Here is an 18,455-nt window from a genome sequence, read left to right as displayed (position 1 = left end):
GGACTCTTTTGTATTGTAGCATACAGAGCACGCTTCTTTTCAGCCTACAAAAAGCAATGAATACTCGCTAGTCACTGTGCAAGCCAAAATGTGATCCCTTGTTTTCAGAAAGGCCAGCCCTAGGTGATGCTTTGGAGAACCTTTGCGCTAGGATAAATGTTTAAATCTTAGGGTCTGTTTTCTAAAGCACCAGTAGTTTGTCCTGCTCCTCTATAAACGATCCGCTTCTTTTCCTTATCCTACTATAATCAACAAAGATAAGGAATTCAAATTTGTTTATCTCTGTATAATCTAGGTGTACAAATTTTTAAGCAAATTACCAGTTTCCAACATAGCATTGTGGGGTGACTACAAAGAGATCTTTTCATCTTGAGGTAGAATTCCACTTTATGTAAAGATTGAACCTTTTGTTTTAAAATATGTGGGGCGATAATAATAGCACCAAACATTTATAGACTGCTTAAGGAGCTGTTACGTTGCTTGCTTTATCTCTTATTTTTAAGTTTGCTAGCCATCCAAAGAAGCAGGCACTTTTAATATCTTCATTTTGGAAAAGCAAAATCAGAGCCATAGAGAGGTTAATGACCTTGCTCAAAGTCACACAGCTATTAAATAGTGGAGCCAGGATTTAAACTCAGGAGTGTGTCGGACTCGACAGCCATTCCTCTTAAAACTGCACTGGTTAAAAACTTTTTGAAAGTGGATCATTGTGAAAACGTGTCTACCACAGACTTTCACAGACGCTTTTCTAATTTCCGATAGCGTATTTATCTATACTTGCTCTTATTTGCATTTTTGGGGGGAAGAAGCTATATGTGTGGGATATAGAAGTGACCTATACAAGGAACGTCTTCTATTTGCTAGTGTCTAAATGTCAAAATGGCAATGAGAAATTGATGACAGCCGAGAACTTCAAACTTGCTACTATCATGATACTCATCAGGGTTATCAGACGAGGGCTTCCTCTCCCTGTGTGGTCTAGAATGATAGAAAATAGGAAAACACTGCCATGCGCTTAGGAAAAACCACAAGAATAATAAAAGCCAGAAGGCAGAGGATAATGCTTATTTTTTGTTAACCACTTTCAACTTCACCTAACGGGAGAGCCTGCTTTTCATTCTTCGGGTGCCAGTTACAGTGAAGAAAATGAGTTTACTTTGCTGCCATGGGTGGTTTAGGTGACTTCTTGATAAGCAGTGGGTGACTTCTTGATAAGCAGTGCTTTCTAGTCTCCTGTGTGTTACACTTTTCAGCATTAATAAATTTATTTAGAATAAAGTCATATGAATGGATCCAATGAGTTATTCTTGTGTTTGACAGTGAAATAATCAGATTTTAACTTACATTTCACATTTAGAGAGGCTTCCCACTAAAAATAGCATCTGGTTGCAGTTGCTGACACAGCCTCTTCCAATTTTCTGCTAAAAGACCAGTGAAGACCTAGAAATAAACAAACACAGTATTGGAGGTTAAAAAAAGACTGACACTGCTAGAAATTTTGATGCATTTCCTGACCCTAGAGGGAACTGCCTGGGAAAAAACAGGATCGTCTGATGAAACAGATAGCCCAGCCAGTCTTCAGTAGGAAATGTACTTTCTGCTGCTTTCCTCACATCTGCTGCTTGTTCAAATGCCCATGATCTTTAAACAGTGAGAAAATGAGGCAGCTCTCCCTCTGCCGCAGGGGTGCTGTTTTTCTGAGGAAGCTATAGTATTACTGTCACTTTGGCCTCCATTCTCCTCTGTCTTTCTGCGTCCGGCCAGCAGCTGTGGGAACAGTAGAAAGCAGCAAGAATGCGAAGGACAGCAAGAGGTGCTGACCACTGCATCCTGAAAGGAAGGGGGCTCCTGGGGGGGGGGGGGTTCAAGGTGGGGATGGAGAACGAAATGGTTGGCATTTCGGTCTTTAGATGATCCTTTTTCAGACCAGCAGTGCCTAAGGAGACGGTCCCTCTGCAGCCCTCAAGACCCGCTTTAAGTTAATGCCTGAGAGGCACTGGGGTCTGGACTTGTAACTCTTCACATGGCTGCGCCGGCATTAAAAGGGGTTTCTGGAGCCACCTGAGAGCACAGTGAGCCCGGGCCTCTGCTGAGGGTGAACCCCTTCATCCTCGTGGAGGAGGCAGTAGAAAAACTCAATGACGTGGCGTCTGGGAACAAATACTGTACTTGATGACAAAGGTTGATCATCATGAAGATGCAAGAAAGCAGCACATTTTGGGGAAATATTTATAACAACCAGAAGAACATTTAGAAAGCAGTTTATTGTAACAAAACATACCAGTCATGGTATCTATGAAACGGGAAGAGATGCTCAATGTTGAATGTAAAGATAAAGATTTCAAGAAACTCTGAAACTGAGAGTGGGATTTATGTCTGTGGAAGAGGAAAGAAGAATCAGTGTTTTGAAAAACTAAATCAATGATGTGAAGAACAAATGAGAGGGAATTCCTTAGATTTCAGAAAGATCAAGCAATGAAAAAACAAACGGGAGAACTGAAATCCAATCTAAGAAAGATAAATACAAATGGCTGATAAAAATATGAAAGTAATTCAGCTTTATTGTTATGCCAAGAAGTGTAAAAAAAAAATTAGCTCTCACTTTGTGCCAATGCAATTAACAGACATTAATCAAGTGACCCACTTCTGACACAAGTTCAGTAAAAAAAAGGTGCTGTTTAAGGTGTACAGTGAGGAGGTCCCGTTGTGGCTCAACAAAAATGGACCTGACTAGGATCCATGAGGATGTGGGTTCGATCCCTGGCCTCTCTCAATAGGCTAAGGATCTGGCGTTGTGGTGAGCTGTGGTATAGGTTGCTAATATGGCTTGGATCACGCATTGCTGTAGTGTAGGCTGGCAGCTGCAGCTCCGAATTGATTTCTAGCCTGGGAACCTCCATATGCCACCTGTGCAGCCCTCAAAAGAAAAAGTACAGTCATTTAGATAAGTTTTCTTTAAAAGGTTAACACTTTTTCAAAAGGAATGATGCATATGTAGTAAGATTTGTATATAGTAACAGAAATGGGAAAAAAAAATCCAGTGAACTATGAGAGACTTAAATGTAATAATGTATAGCCTTAAAATCATGGTTTTGAAAATATCTAATGATATGGCAGTGTTCTTCCCTAATAATGTAGATTCCTTGCCTCGAGAGCAGGATGCTAGTAGAGGAACAAGGAAAATAGGTGGGAAATAAATTTGAGAAGCTGCTTGCTACCCAAATTTGTTAGGATTTGCTGCCTAAGTCATTAACTGTGATTTGAAAAGTCGTAATAAATGTTGGCACATGATAGACTCTGAGAAATCCTGCAATAAAGACATCTGCTAACTTTGCTTAAATTGTTTTATACCATTTTACTCCACAAAACCCTGTTTTTGGTGGAACAGATATTAGCATCTCCCAGAAGAACGTTCTTTAAATAACAGTTTGGGAAACAGTATGTTAAACTGATGCATGTATACATGCACGTGCATACATATATTTCTGTGAAATGGACGTAAACACACCAGATAACAATTCTGATTAGTGGAATTGTTTTATACTTAAATGTAACTCCAGTTTTCTTCAAGAATTTCTTCAATAAGAATGTAATACTTTTTTTAAATAAAAGAAAATACAGCAAACGTGTTAATTTTTTTGGTGGAACTCCAGCTATGGAACTTAATAGCCATCAGAGGAATCATCATTCTGGTAGAATTCATGTCATGAATATTTGCTGTTACAGAAATTTGGACTAGGCATTTATTTTAAAATGGGGGAAAGATTTTGAGCGAATCTTGAATGATATAGAGTTTCTCTAACAATTAATGATGAGTTTCAATAGACTAACACATCGAGTTATCTTGAGTCACAAGAGAGTGAAAGTAATTGTTTCATTATTTTGTTTTAATCAAAGAACTGAATACAACTCTTATTTTTTAACCCCGAGACCATGTGAAAAATAGGACAGGAAGTTTAGTTGCTGTTGATGGTTGAAGGATATGGTTTGTGTGTGCGCACGTGCACACACACATGCTGTGTTTAAATTTTTCTTATTTTCCTCATTTTTAATACATCAAAGTGAAAAACACTGTAATCATATTGCTTTAGAGTCTTTACCCACCCTTTCCAAAGCGACTTAAGTTCTAATTATTCACAGATGAGATTAGGTCCAAAGAAGGCGTTCATATTATTGTTCAGTTTTCTCTTCTCTTTCTTTTAGAGGCAACTACCCTTCTTTTTGCAGCTATGTTAATAGATAAGCATGTCAATCAAGTTTACTATTTGCCCTAATCATATTCCATTAATGCGAGGACTTTTAGTCTAACAGGAAAATCTGGAAGTGATTTAGATGCTTGCCTGTTTGAAAAATTTGAATTACAGTTCCATCAGACTGTCTAGAGAGAGTTAAATTGGGAGGTGAGAGAATTAAGTTTTGGGGGCTTCGTTAGAATAGGTAGTACTCACTGTAAATTGTAAAGTCAAGTTGAAGGAAATGCACGTTTTAGTTATTTTTAAAAAACAGCTTTCCATCTTTTCAGTTATATGAGTTAATGTTTTTGTGACTTAAACTGAACGCTCATGCATACAACCTGACTCTTGCCATGAGGGATAGAATTGCTGAAGAGTCAAGAGACCAGTCTTACCTTTGTGTACTTTGTGTATCAAGTAAAATAGGATTTCTTTCCTTATATTAATTCACCGGGTAAGACGCTAAGACATAATTTCAGGAGGCCTTCCGCACATGTATTTTTAGAACAAAGAGAGAAAGTACGGGAACCCTCACGTGGTTAACTCCTGCATTCTTGATGTGGTGAACACTTTGATCAGGGCAGTGTGGCAGTTTTGAAGCTAAATCCTAAACCAGGTGGCGTAAAGATGATGAACCTTAAAACAATGGGTTTCAGTGACAAAGCTTTAAAAAAGGGTTAATATGTGGTAATAGAGAGATGTATGGAAAGAACAGCCTTTTTGAGTTATTTTGGCCCAGTGAGCAAAAATGACTTAATTGCATATCAGTGACTAAAGGGTGGTGTGGTGGTTAGGGTTTCAAAAGTAAATCGTTTCCATTTCATCCAATGAAAAATCTTCCTTCTCCTGAGTCACCTGGAGCTCAGTTAATGTTTTGCATTGTGATCAGTGTGGTTTTGGAGGTTTTCATCTGTAACTAATTAGACCTTGTTTTTTGTTTTTAATTGGAAATTCCACCTCCTTGGTGAGACTTTATAATTGGAATAAGAGAAGCAAATTTTCCTGCCTGTTTTCCCTTCGCAAATGATTCCCTAACACTTCCTAAACTGAGTGTAGCCCTCCCTGCTGATGGAGGGAAAACTTGAAGGTTGAGAGAATTAGTGTGGCTAATTACTTGATATCCACATTTTATTACTAAGAGGGGAAAATTTGGTCTCCTTTGGGGAGAGGAGAAATAAAGTAAGGTCTGCGAAATACATATGCTGCCAACTTTCGGAGCAAAAAATTCTGTGTTTAAAAGCATTTAGAGATCCTGAAGTGTAGACATTGTAGAATGAGAGATACATAATAATTACAAAGGGCAGCTCTTGGGGACAAGGGCCATTTCCGATTGTTAAATTCCTAGGTTTTGAATAGCAGTTTTTACATAAAGAGGTTTGCTTAAATCTCCATCAAGAAAATTAAAAAACTGAGGCTGAAGGATTCAGTTTATGAATTAAATTGTATCTGTCTTATCAAACTTGTTTTATCTATTGATCTCTTAATAGCTAGGCATTTTTCTTTTTTAGAAGAAGAGTGTTGGCTACTTCGACTCCATTTTTTACAAATTTTATAGCAGTTTGCTCTTCCTCCTATTAGTAAGTATTGAGATTTAGTATAGTAAGTTGTTTTGTAATAGTTACAACCAGCTTTGGAGTTGGGCAGACCTGGGTCTTCTTGATTCTTGGCATTTTTGCTGCCAACCTCCTAGATGTTCTTGGACGAAGTCCACGTAAAAGTTCACTTTTCTGCGTCTGTCTCTTTCACAGATGGCATTCAATTTCATTCTAGCCCATTCTTTTATTCCTTCCTATATGTGTGTATATTTTTCATTTTGGTCTTGAGATTAAGGAAAAGGACAGTGTGGCTAAACTGGATTCAAATTGTAGTCCTGCTCCTTACTAGCTGGATGAATTATAGTACATTATTGAAGCCCTCTGTGTGGTACCTTCCTGATGTGTAAAATTAGGATGGTAATATCACTTCTCAGAGCGCTTGAAGATGAATTGATAATACATGTGAAGTGCTCAGAACAGTGTGCAGTGCACATCTAAATGCCTTTGCCTATCTTGGAAGGCTGAGTAGAAGTCAGTATCAACTGCTTCATCCCAGTGTATTTTTAACCCAGCTTGATGGTTGTATTTTGCTTTGACCAAGTCGGAACTCTTCTTTTGGCGTGGTCTACTCATGCCCTGTGTGTTCCTAGAATATTCTCCATACTGCTCCAGCTACTTGAATTTTCATTGTTGGGGAGGGGGCTTGTCAAGCCTCCTGGCCTCCCCTTTTCTTACTCTCAATGTAAAGACGTGGTCCCTGAACTCACAAAACTCATATTACCAAAAGAGACTGCAAGCAGTTTGCAGATGCAGACACTGCTTTTTGGTATCCCCAGACATTCTTTATGACAGCGCTGAGCAAAAGTGTTACCCAGTAAATACATGCTGGTGATAAAATTGTGCTTGGTGCTCATCAAAAGAGAAATTTAGAAATGATACGTAGTAAATATAGGTCAGAATAGAATTTTTGCTAATTATAATTCTAGTTGTGCCCTTACGAATAGCTTAGGACTACTCAGAGTTTATTTTCCCATCGTATATTCCCTGAACCTGTTTGAATAAAATAGAATCCTCCTAAGGATGAAATTCATCCAGGGAGCTGAGTAGTTTGAATTTACTACTTTGTACAGACGTAAGTGGTGAGGAAGCCATACATTTTAGTGGACATAATACCGCTACTAGTTAACTTTCTGTAGTACTTACTATATGTCACATGGTGCCTGTCTACCAACACTGAATCTTGACAGAAAAGCTTTAAAAAACAGAAGATGATCTGGGAGAGTCCAAGTTTGATTACAAATTTTAGACATTTTTTAAAAGGAAAGATTTTAGTTTAGTGAGTTCTGAGTTTAATAGGAATGGTGCTTCTGGAAGCTCACCTGGCTGGTTCTAGCTCTGGGGACTCTCTGACGGTGGTGGTTGCCAGAGAGGGACAGTGGAGGACACCGCCCTTGGCAACATGGAGTGGCGAATAATAGTTCTAGGAGTTTCTTTTCCGCGAAAAAGCTCTCTAAGGTCTTCAGGCTCTTCGAAGTGAAACGTGAAGAAAATAGTAGCACTGCGGATTTAGTTTGCAATTGTTACTTAGCTTCTAATTTAGGCTGTGTGTTTTCCTTTAATGTTTCATTTTGACAAAATATATTTTAAAATGGACTTTTCCAGTGGATAAACATTTTCTGATAGGATTTTCTCAAGTTCTGGGCGACAGTGTGGCTGCGTTGTATTTACTTGAATCATTTGTGAAGAGAACCAGACTCAAACTCATTTCAGAAATAGTGTTAATTATACAAATGAAAGAGGCAGCTCTCTTTGTGATTCATGTCCGTGTTTCAGAGTTGCTCTGTAGTTCATGCCTCAGACTTACCTGAATAATCATACAGCATCTTCTGAGGTTGGCGCATATTTTATACTTGCCCATGGGAAGTTGTAATTAATTAAATGACTGCACAGTGATGTGTGGTTTCAGGCAGAATGGGATCGAACGCGTGAGTAGCCACAGTAGTTCCCCATTATTTGTGGTACTGCTTTCCACAGTCTCAGTTACCCACAGTCAACCCAGGTCTGAAAATACTAAATAGTAAGTTCCGGAAAGAGGCAATTCCTCAGTTTTAAATTACACGTCACGATGAGTAGTGTGATGAAAGCTCACATCACCCCACCTGGAGGCGAATCCATGCTGTGTACCCTGCCGACTAGTTCGTCGCTCTGTAGCCCACTTGGTTATCCAGTGAACTGCTGAGGTGTTGCAGTGCTTGTGTCCAAGTTACCCTGGTTTTGCTTAACAGTGGCCCCGAAGTGCAAGAGTAGTGATGCTGGCCATTTGAATATTCTTTCACTGTGCCCGATTTATACATTAAACTTGATCATAGGTAGGGATGGCAAGGAAAAGACGTGGTATGTACAGGGTTCGGCACTGTTCAGTTTCAGCCGTCCTCTGAGGGTCTTGGAACACGGATAAGGGAGGATTACGGTAACATGTGGGTGGTGATGAGGTTAAAGTAATGGAAAATAGATTCACATGTGCATACGAATTGTGCACTCGCCTTATTCTTTTAATTACTGCAGATTCTAGTTGCTCTCCTACTGGCATGTGTAAATAGAAAAAAGTGAAAACATTGGTAAGTTCTGTTACGTTCTCAGGTATTGGGAGTGGACGCAATTCAGGGAATATGTGTTCTAGTAGCTGTACTGAAAAGAGACTGGCCTGTGGCTCCAGGGCCCATCATTTTAATTATCGGAATGTAGTCTCCAGAAGATCCTCCCTTTCTCACGGGTCAGCGTCTCCCGTTTGGCATCTCCTCTGTTGGAGCAGGTGCGCAGTAATGGTGGCAGGTGGGAGGATGAGAGGATTAAAGTCAGGATTCAAAAAACCTTTCGTGTATTAAAAAAATCACCATCAGGGTACTGTTAGGAAGAATTTGGCGGGGCGGGGATAGAGATCGAGGGAAAATGGGGAGGTCATTTTGAATATTACCATTGGAAGGAAATGTGTCTTAGGTGCTATTTCTGAGTCATCTAATTTTGTATTTCTTTCACAAATGGGTCATTTAATGAGATTCAAAGACTTATTAAGTGACTTCATTGGGGAGTTTCCCTGTGGGGCAGCAGGCTAAAGATCTGGCGTAGCCAACACAGTGGTTTGTGTCACCACTGAGGCACGGATTTGATCCTTGGCCCAGAAACTTCCACATGCTTCAGCTGCAACCAAAACAAAACAAACAAAAGGACTTAAATGGTATAGAAGTAGATCATAAGTAATCATTTTTTGGAATTTACTGACTGTAGATTAGAAACTTAGTTATATCAGGTCACTGCATTTGACAAAGGATTACAAGCTCAAGGTACTTTTTTATGTTTTAGGAAATACTAGGACTAGAGGTTAAAAGTCAACAATAAGTCAGACTTACTTGATTGCTGTTTAATCACGTTTAAATCATAAAACATTGCAAATCTTCAACTTATTTTTTTCCTATTTAAATATATACTTTATATTACACAAAAAGTTTTAATAGCTTCATGGCATACGGGAGGTTTGTTTTATAATTTACAAATGATACACTTCAATACAATAATTTATAGAGTAGTAAGAATTTTCAAGTTTATGTAATTTTGGCTATCAAGAAGTACAAATGTAGAATTATTTTTATTTATTAAAACTCATCAGAATGTAGGACATAGTTCAAAACACAAATCTGTTGATACTGTTTTCTACTTAAAATCTCAGCAGTTCTCCTTGCCTTCAAGACGAAGTCCAATATCTCTATCAGGGCAGCCTCATCTTTTCTGTTTTCCCGAAGTCCGGGTCATGAGAGAGGTCCGCCAGCTTTCTGCTTCACACCAGTGTCCACCCTGCTCCCACACGTTGACACCGCCTTCCCTCCTTTTAAGTATTAAGGATCCTCCCCCCTTAAACTTCGAATAACAGTCTCCTTATTCAGTCGTATTCTACTCTTGCTCACTTTGCCTCTTTCTCTTCTTTGCGAACTCCTCTTTACAAACACTTCCCACTTGGCATATCCTTTCCCTGACCTAGTGTCACCCTCTAACTGCTGCGCTGACGCTCTGGGAAGAAGTCGGTGTTCCTTACTATGCATTCATCGTTCCTTCACTGTCAGTAGCTGGAACTGCTTTCAGGTCGCTAATGACCACTGGTTTGGCAAATCACATAGATGCTTGCTTCAGGCACTGGCATATCCCCTGTATCCCGTGGTGCTGCATGTTAAGCACAAAATGAATGTCTAAGTGGATGACATTTTCCAGTTGTATTACCTTCTCTTCATTTATATGACTTCACCTTCTCCAGGCTGTCTTACGAGCTCCTTAAATATCTGTGTTTTAAGGTTCTGAGAGACTACATTTTCATTCTGGCATGATTTTTTACTCTCTGGATATACATTCCATTTGCAAGCATGCCCCCCAAAATAGATAGCAGGTCGCTCACGTTAAGTCTTGGCCCACATTAAAAGACTTGAGTCTCGTAGTGTGTTCCATGGAGTCCTAAACTCAGGATGTCCAGTTTGGAACAGGTGCGCAGTTCTTTAAAATATAGTCCTTTTATCTCATTACTTATAAGTGACATCACCAGATACTCAAACACTGAAACCAGATCTAGAAACTACTCTTTAATTCTTGCTGCGCCTAATACGTTGTTATTGTTGAGCCTTCCTCTTCCCATTATTCCTCCATCATAGGGCCTTGGGTCGGTGCCATGTCAATTTTTACCTGGGATAGACTTAGTAGTTTAGTCTCTATGCCTGCCTTTCTACCTTTGGTTATCTATGTTTTGATATTTTTGTTGTCTCCTCTTTTTTTGAACCTAAAGAAAAGTTTTAGAGTTTCCCTGGAATGCATGAATTTTTTTTTTTTTTTTCTCGGTCAACTTGAAGATGTGTGTGAATCTTTGGTAAAACCTTCAAAAAGTGATTGACACATTGCTCACATGTTTATGATTTCAATATAATTATCTTATTAAAGTTCTAGTTGCATATAAAGATTACAACTTACTACTTTATTCAGTGAAAAAGAGATCTCACTGTTTTTGGCTTTGGGCGTGGTGTAACTAACTGGGATTATGTTTCTTGGAAGGGTGAAGAAGTGTCCTTTCTTTCCAGCGTTGAAGGATAAGCATGACTTTAACAGTTATATATAAGGGAAAGAACATTCTAGGTGGAGGGAAGACAAAAGCCAATGCTTAATGCCTTGAAAAGAAGCAGAATGAAAATATTCTTGGAACATGAAAATAAGTGTTTGAATTTATGTGAATGCATTTGACTTAGTTTTAATCAAAAGTATTGTGTAAGCAGATGAATATTTACGTTTGCCTAGTCACTTTTATTTAGACAAATAATTCATCTTAGGGATTCCCACTTTAGTTAACCAGTATGATGTCCTTTCATTTCTGCTGTTAGTCCTATTTTCTTGTTACCACTGTTTATTTACATAGTAGTATGAGTCTCCATGGAGTCATTATTTAAAAGTTAAATGTTAGAGCACTCTGAGGATTGGGCTAAAAATCAACGACTTTCTTAACTTTCTCTAAAACCTCTTTTTAAAAATATAATAAAGCTATAATTTGTAAAAATCATTTCTTACTGTCTTTCATACATATGTACACACATGTAAAGAAGGAATGCGAACTTGTGTTCCTACTTGTTAGGTAACTTGTGTATTTCGTTTATTCCTTCCGTAATGTAGAAGATTAAAACTTTGATAGCTTTTCTTTTAGGGTCTAGAATCACTATTCATATATTGTATGAAAACAATTTTACACTCTTTTCCTTCAAACCCTTTTCCTTTATATTACTAAGCACCAGAAGAAAGCCAGATTTTTTTCCTGTGATGCTAAAATTTCTTCCAGATCACATGCCGAAGTATGCTTTCCTTTTTCCTTTGAGGTTCTTCTTTAAGTGATCAATTGTAGGCTTTTAAGTATACATGGCCAGGTCTTTAATCTGAGCTAGTTTGTCTAAATTTAAACTCGTGAGATAGCATGTATCTTCGGCATTCAGCTTTGCATATATGCTGTACTTTAACCAGGTAGCATTTATTTTTCTTCTTTTAGATTTGACTAAAATTAGAGGTGTGTTCCATCTATATTGTATGGGTTCAAAGACCTGCTTGATTTTGAAGTCCTCTTACTATAAGAAAGAATGTGACTGCATTTCCAAGTATATATACTTTTCCTAATTGGTAATATTTAAATTACCTTCCTTGAGATCATGTAAGCATTTCTTTTTTCACTTGAGTTTTATGAAATGACTCGTGTTTTACGAATGCCTGGATTTAAACATTTTTTTTTCTAAAGATGTGAAACTGAATAAAGAACAGCAGCTCCACTTTTCCCTTTTGAGACCTGGTCACTTTTTATGTAAGGAATAGCAAATGTCTTGCAGAGTGAATAAATTATTGGTAGTACTTTCAAAGTGATACTTAGCAAGCCTTATGGGTAATCGAGTTGAAAATACATGGAGTACATGTTACAAAGTTACATAACTTAGGGGAGAAATCTCAGAGAAATTTAGACCTAAAGAAATTTATCTTGTTGTCCTAAACATCCTTTTAAAGTTCTATTTTTATAAATTCTGACGAGTCTTAACTCAATGTTGCTTTTAAAACTTGGGATAGAAATTCATATTACTTGAGTGCCTTCAGTGTGAACTTAATGGCCGTATTTGGACTTGTTTTGTAATTTTCCTCCACTGAAGTTGGAATGCAGTCTTGAAGAATAGGGTTTTGGCTCTCAAGGGCCATCATAGTCACACACTAATTCTTAATCACTGTGTCTGTGGAGTGTCTTGCTCATGGAGCTCTCAGTGTGTTGACTTCCCCTTCTCCTTGTTTCCAGCCAAGATTTTGGAAACGTTTCAACCAAAAAGAAAAAAGAAAAAAAAAAATCCCTACAAAGTTACCACTTGCAGTGGAGAACATCTTTACTTGGTTATGCTATTTGCTGTGTTATGATTATGGAATCACTGCTCTAATAGACACTGTCAACTTTGTTACCAGTGCACATTTTGGATTAAAGCATCCTTAGCTTTCTTTTTTTTTTTTCCTCAGTCTTTTTGCTTGTTTCCTTACACTTCAGAGAATGGAGAATTGGGAAGGAAAAGAAATGATTGAATGTTTCATCATGTAATTCACCTTTTCTGGAGTATGTGAGTAAATGTGAATGTTGTTGTTACAGTGAGGCTTTTGCATTATCTGTGGATTTGATATTATTCTGGCACAAATTATCCTCTGTTAGCACAGCGAATTTACAATTGCTTCAGCGTTATTGAAAGTCTTGCCTTGGATTCTGACTTGACTGGAAGCATCTTCTCTAAAACTGAGAGGATACAAAAAAGGTTAACATGAATCCGAATTCAGGATTTCCCATCTGCTAGAAGCTGTCTTGTGGTATGCTCTTGAAGAGCAATTGTGCTGCAGAGGAAATAGCTTCAGATGAGGAGCTAAATAATCTGAGTTCTCAAGTAGATTCTATTGGTTTTGAGTTTCAGACACTCAACTGTAAATAATTTTTTTTTTTTTTTTTTTTTTTTAGTGAGAGGTATTAGGTTCAATGCTGTGTGTGCATTATCTTACTTCTTATAGTCCGTGTAAGCTGGGCCTTGTTATCTCCATTTTACAGACGAGGAAACAAAGGGTTAGAGAAGTGAAGCAGCTTGCCCAGGATCACAGAGCCATTAAATACAGAGCTGGAATTCATACCCAGGGAATGTCTGGCTCCAAGACCTGGCTGTTTTTTCTGCTGGGTATTCTTCTTGTAAGGTACTGTGTTCTTGTTGTGAAGATTAAAGAAGCTATTGTGTACATCCTTTGTAAAGTAAGCTCCTAGTCTTACTGTAGTAAAATACGGATATATTGGGAATTGGAACTTTTGTTAATCTCATCTGCTATTTTAATTTACTTCATCACTTCATATGTAAATGTTTTACACCTTCAGGATTGTTAATATTTTGTCAGTGTCATGTTTCTTTATGAAGTACTCATGTTATTTTTTAAAACATTCACTAAGAGGGAAGGAAATCTGTAATTCTCTCTCCCAGGTCTTGTATTCCATGGAATTTTGTTCTGGGGGGAAAAAAAATCAATAGCTGTGCTTTGAAATCTTCTTTAGGATTTTCTGGACTTCAGAAGTGAACAGTTTGTTACATTATTTGCTCATAATTTCATGCTGGAGAATAGGATCTTTAACACTCCACAATTCTAAAACAAAAAGTAACACAGGGCGGACACATTTTTAAAAAGGGTTGATTGCTTCGGTGAGGATGCTGAACAGTCAAAAAATGTTAACCAATGTATTACCTGTATGTACAAGCTATTTTGAGAGTTGTGCATTACTGAAATACTTTAATGCCTTCTGCAGTTAGTATGCATTGCTGAAATACCCTGAGGTTTGACTCTAGAATGCTTGAAAAATTTTACATTGCCAGAGGAAAACAAATGAATGCTTACTCATGTTGTAACACTTTTCTGTAATTTCCCTCAATTTCTGAGGTGGTCCTCTGGTACCTTTTATTCAGGTTCGGAATGGATTTTAAGTACTCCTGATTCCAAGTAATTTGTTTAATTGTCTTAATGCTATCTTTATAATGATTTTAAGCTGTGGCGCTCTGTGAGCGAGCGCCCAAGGGCTGGGTAATTGACATCCAGGCAGTGAGGTCTGCTTTGTCTTACTGGCCTCTTGGCAGCCAGTGTGACCTCACAAGGGCGTTTTAAAAAATCTTGTAACCTCTAGCAGTTTTGAAGGCAAAGTTCTAGAATATGGTTTGGGAACTTAACAGTGATATTTAAGTAAAACTAATATAAATGCTTATTTATAGACAAAGACTTCAAGCCTACACTGTAGTTTAAACACGCTTCAGATTTATTTTTTTAAATCCAAGAGCAATGTAGTGTGAAAAGTCCTTGTCAATAGCACCTATTTAGTGATGGTTATAAGTATTTGTTTAAAATATAAAATTTTGAAATTTGGTTTTTTGACTAAAGTACATGAAATTATTAACCTTACTTTTCAGATGGGAACTAGAGAAATTTCTTCATCTTTCATGTATAGTATAAATTGATGAGTCTGCCGCTTTTCCTTTTGAGATTGTTAACAGTTGTATTTAGCATAGTTCCGTGTAAACATTCAGCAATAGAAGCTGATCATTGGTCGCCCAGGGACTTATAAATGCTTTCTGTGTGCATAAAACTGAACTTCAGATGAGGATATGAGATAATCTCTGCTCTGAAGAAGCTTGGAGTGAAGAAATTTGAATTTGAACCAATTTAAAGGTAATGTAAGTCCATAAATGGTTTTGAAAGATTTTGTAGGATATGTCTTCGTTTATAGGGAACCCACCTCCCATGTGCCTGGGCTACATTTAGAAATAATTCTATCTGAATCTTATTCACCTTCAAGCTTCCTGGATCATCACAGAGCAATCTTGGAGCAGGTTTTCTGGGTGGCATTCTTTCACCTCTCTGGTCTCTGTGGCCCTTAGCTATATTTGTTTTGTCATTTCAGAGACTGTCTTTAAGGACTGACCGCCTTACCAAATGGTCCCCAATCCACTTTTCTAGTTTTAGCTGGCCACTCTTCTCTAATCCAGCCTGCTTACCTGGATTTTTGTCTTCTTTCTCCTTCATGTAGGTTGGATCTTCTGTCTGATCTTTCCACTCCTTCTTCTGCTTTTCTAAATCTTAGCCATACTCCAAGCCTAGGAATTCTGACTTTGTAAATTCATGTATGTTCCTTATTACCTGTATTTTATTGACTTTAAAAATTGTGACAAAAAAAACACATGAAAATTACCATCTTAGCAGTTTTTAAGTGTACAGTTCAGTAGTAGTATTTTGATACTGTGCAACAGATTGTCACAACTTTGTCATCTTGCAAAGCTGAAACTCTGCTCACTAAACAACTCCCCATTTCTCTTTCCCCCCAGCTTCTGGAGCCACTCTTCTACTTTCTGTGAGTTTGACTACTTTAGATACTTCATGTGAGTGAAATTATAAACAGTTTATTTTTTTTTAATGACTGGCTAATATCTCTTTACATAATGTCCTGAGGTTCATCCATGTTGTAGCAAGTGACAAAATTTCCTTCTTTTTGAAGACTAATATTCCAGTGTATGTGTATATTACATTTTGTTTATCCATTCATCCATCTCTGGGCATTTGGGATGCATTGACCTCTTGGCTGTTGTGAGTTATGCTACTGTGAACATGGGTGCAAATATTTTTTTGTGATCCTGCTTTCGATTCTTGTGTATATATCCTCACAAGTGGGACTACAGGATCATACGGTATTTTTATTTATTTATTTTTCAGGAATTGCTGTAATGTTTTCTGTAATGGCTGCACCATTTTTTATTCCCACCAGCAGTGTGCCAGGGTTCCAGTTTCTCCACTTTCTCTCTAACATTGATTTTCTTTTTCTTTAACAGTAGTCATAGTCTTTGTGTGTGCGTGTGTGTGTGTGCGTCTTTTTAGGGCCTCTCTGATGGCATATGGTGGTTCCCATGCTACAGGTCAAATCAGGGTTATAGCTGCCGGCCTACACCAGAGCCACAGCAGTGCTGGATCTGAACTATCTGTGACCTACACCACAGCTCATGGCAATGCTGGATCCTTAACCCACTGAGCAAGCCCAGAGATCGAACCTGTGTCCTCATGGGTACTAGTCAGATTTATTTCCACTGAGCCACGACGGGAACTCCAGTAGTCATAGTCATTTAATAGATGTGATATGGTATCTCATTGTGGTTTTGATTTTTCATTTCCCTATCAATTAGTGATGCTGAACATCTTTTGCTATGCTTGTTGGTCGTTTGTATATCATCTTTGGAAAACTTTTGTTGAAGTCATTTGCCCATCTTTTGATTGGATTCCTTTTTTGTTGTTTTTAGTATGTAAGAGTTCTTTATATATTCTGGATGTTAACCTCTTAGCAGATCTGTAATTTGCTGTGTTTTTTCCTAATCCATAGTTTTCCTTTACACTCGGTTTATTGTGTCCTTTACTGTGCAGGAACTTTTTAAGTTTGGTGTAGTCCCAGTTGTCTGTTTGCATGTGTGGCCTGTGCTTTTGATGTCATGTTCAAGAACGATTCATTGGCAAGTCCAACGTCATGAAGCTTTCCTTTTATGTTTTCTTTTGGGTATTTTAGTTTGTCTTTAAGACTTTTTTTTTTTTTTTTTTCCTCCAGGGCTGCACTCATGGCACATGGAAGTACTCAGGCTAGGAGTCGAAATGGATCTACAGCTGCCAGCTGACACCACAGCCACAGCAACATGGAATTTGAGCTACATCTGTGGCCTACACCACAGCTCACAGCAACATCAGAACCTTAACCCACTGAGCGAGGCCAGGGATCAAACCAGCAACCTCATGGTTCCTACTCAGATTCGTTTCCACTGCACCACGATGGGAACTCTGTCTTTAAGTCTAATTTATTTCGAGTTAATTTTGGAGTAAAGTAGGGGTCTGGCTTCATCTAACTGCCCTCAAATGTGAAGATCCAGTTTTCCCAACACCATTTGCTGAAGAGACTGTCTATAAACTGGATCTTGAAAATTATCTAATTTATTCATTAATCATACTGAAGCTAACATTTATCATTAAGTGTTAGGAATTTTTGAAACATGGTGACTTTTTACAGGTGAGGACATGAAGCACGGAGGTAATTCAGTAACTCATCTAAGGCCAGGATGAAATGCCCCGTGTTTATTAATTCCTAGTTACTGTGTTTCTAAGTGAATTGACCTCATTTTTGGAATTTCGGGCAAGGCTACTAGTGTATTTAAGCATTTCAGTTTGATGCTCTGTGTAGAGTGACATGATTTATGTTGATTCTGCTGTTTATTAATGCTTTGTGTAATTTGAATGCTTGTAAGCTTGCAATAACTTTAAAACACAAGGTTAATTAAAAAGTCACTAATTCATACGTGGCATCATAATCTCACACAATTTATTTTGCTTCTTTTGCGGGGGACACCACACTTGCAGCATATGGAAGTTCCCAGGCAAGGCATAGAATCAGAACTATAGTGGCTGGCCTGTGCCACAGCCACTCCAAATCTGAGCTGCCTCTGTGACCTTCACCACAGCTCGTGGCAACTCCAGATCTTTAACCCACTGGGGGGGCCAGGGGTCGAATCTGCATCCTCATGGATCCTGGTCAGTTTCGTTTCCACTGAACCACAGCAGGTACTCCCCAATTTTGTTTTTCACACTATGAAAATGTTCTATTTTGTGAATCCAAATCAAGGTCTCTCCTGATTTTGGGTTAAATATAATTGTAATCTAAAGAGTTGCATTAGTAAGCTTGAACTGTATAAGAAATGGACTTTATTTTACTTTAAGATTGTTGAGAATTTTATTACACTCAATCTGACAGGTCAGTTTGCCAATTTAATTCAGGTATTACTTTGCCTACTTAATCTGATACCTTATAATGAAAAATGTTACAGTTTTTTTTTTAACCACCTTATTTGACCACACATTTTGCTTTTAGTCTTCTTCCTTATTCTGAATCTCTCTTGTTAATGTATTTTAACTGGAAAAACATATTTCCTACCTAATTAAGATCTCATTGTGGTTTATACAAATTTTACTAGAATGAGGTGATGTGAATACTAGCAAAGGGCTATGAAAATCCAATTTTTCTTGCTTTCTACTTTTTAGTAAACAAACTTAGAAAAAT

General features: G+C 37.9%; 1 protein-coding gene across 27 annotated transcripts in view; it reads left to right on the top strand.

Moving 5' to 3' along the window:
* Nucleotides 1-18,455, top strand: part of BMPR1B (bone morphogenetic protein receptor type 1B) — a 500,524-nt gene that overhangs the window by 183,933 nt on the left and 298,136 nt on the right. For 5 of the 27 annotated variants that reach the window (XM_084970869.1, XM_084970832.1, XM_021100409.2 and 2 more), the window contains 2 exons: nt 12,824-12,921; nt 13,395-13,534. The gene's annotated coding sequence lies outside the window, so the exon portion shown is untranslated. 27 annotated transcript variants of the gene reach the window in all.

The sequence above is a fragment of the Sus scrofa genome, chromosome 8 (assembly GCF_054392235.1).
Source record: "Sus scrofa isolate SSC_HxYL_T2T_F1_AM1 chromosome 8, Sscrofa_HxYL_maternal_Yorkshire_Landrace_v2.0, whole genome shotgun sequence".
In the NCBI taxonomy this organism is placed as follows: Eukaryota; Metazoa; Chordata; class Mammalia; order Artiodactyla; family Suidae; genus Sus; species Sus scrofa.
This window is presented reverse-complemented; position numbering and strand designations above follow the sequence as displayed.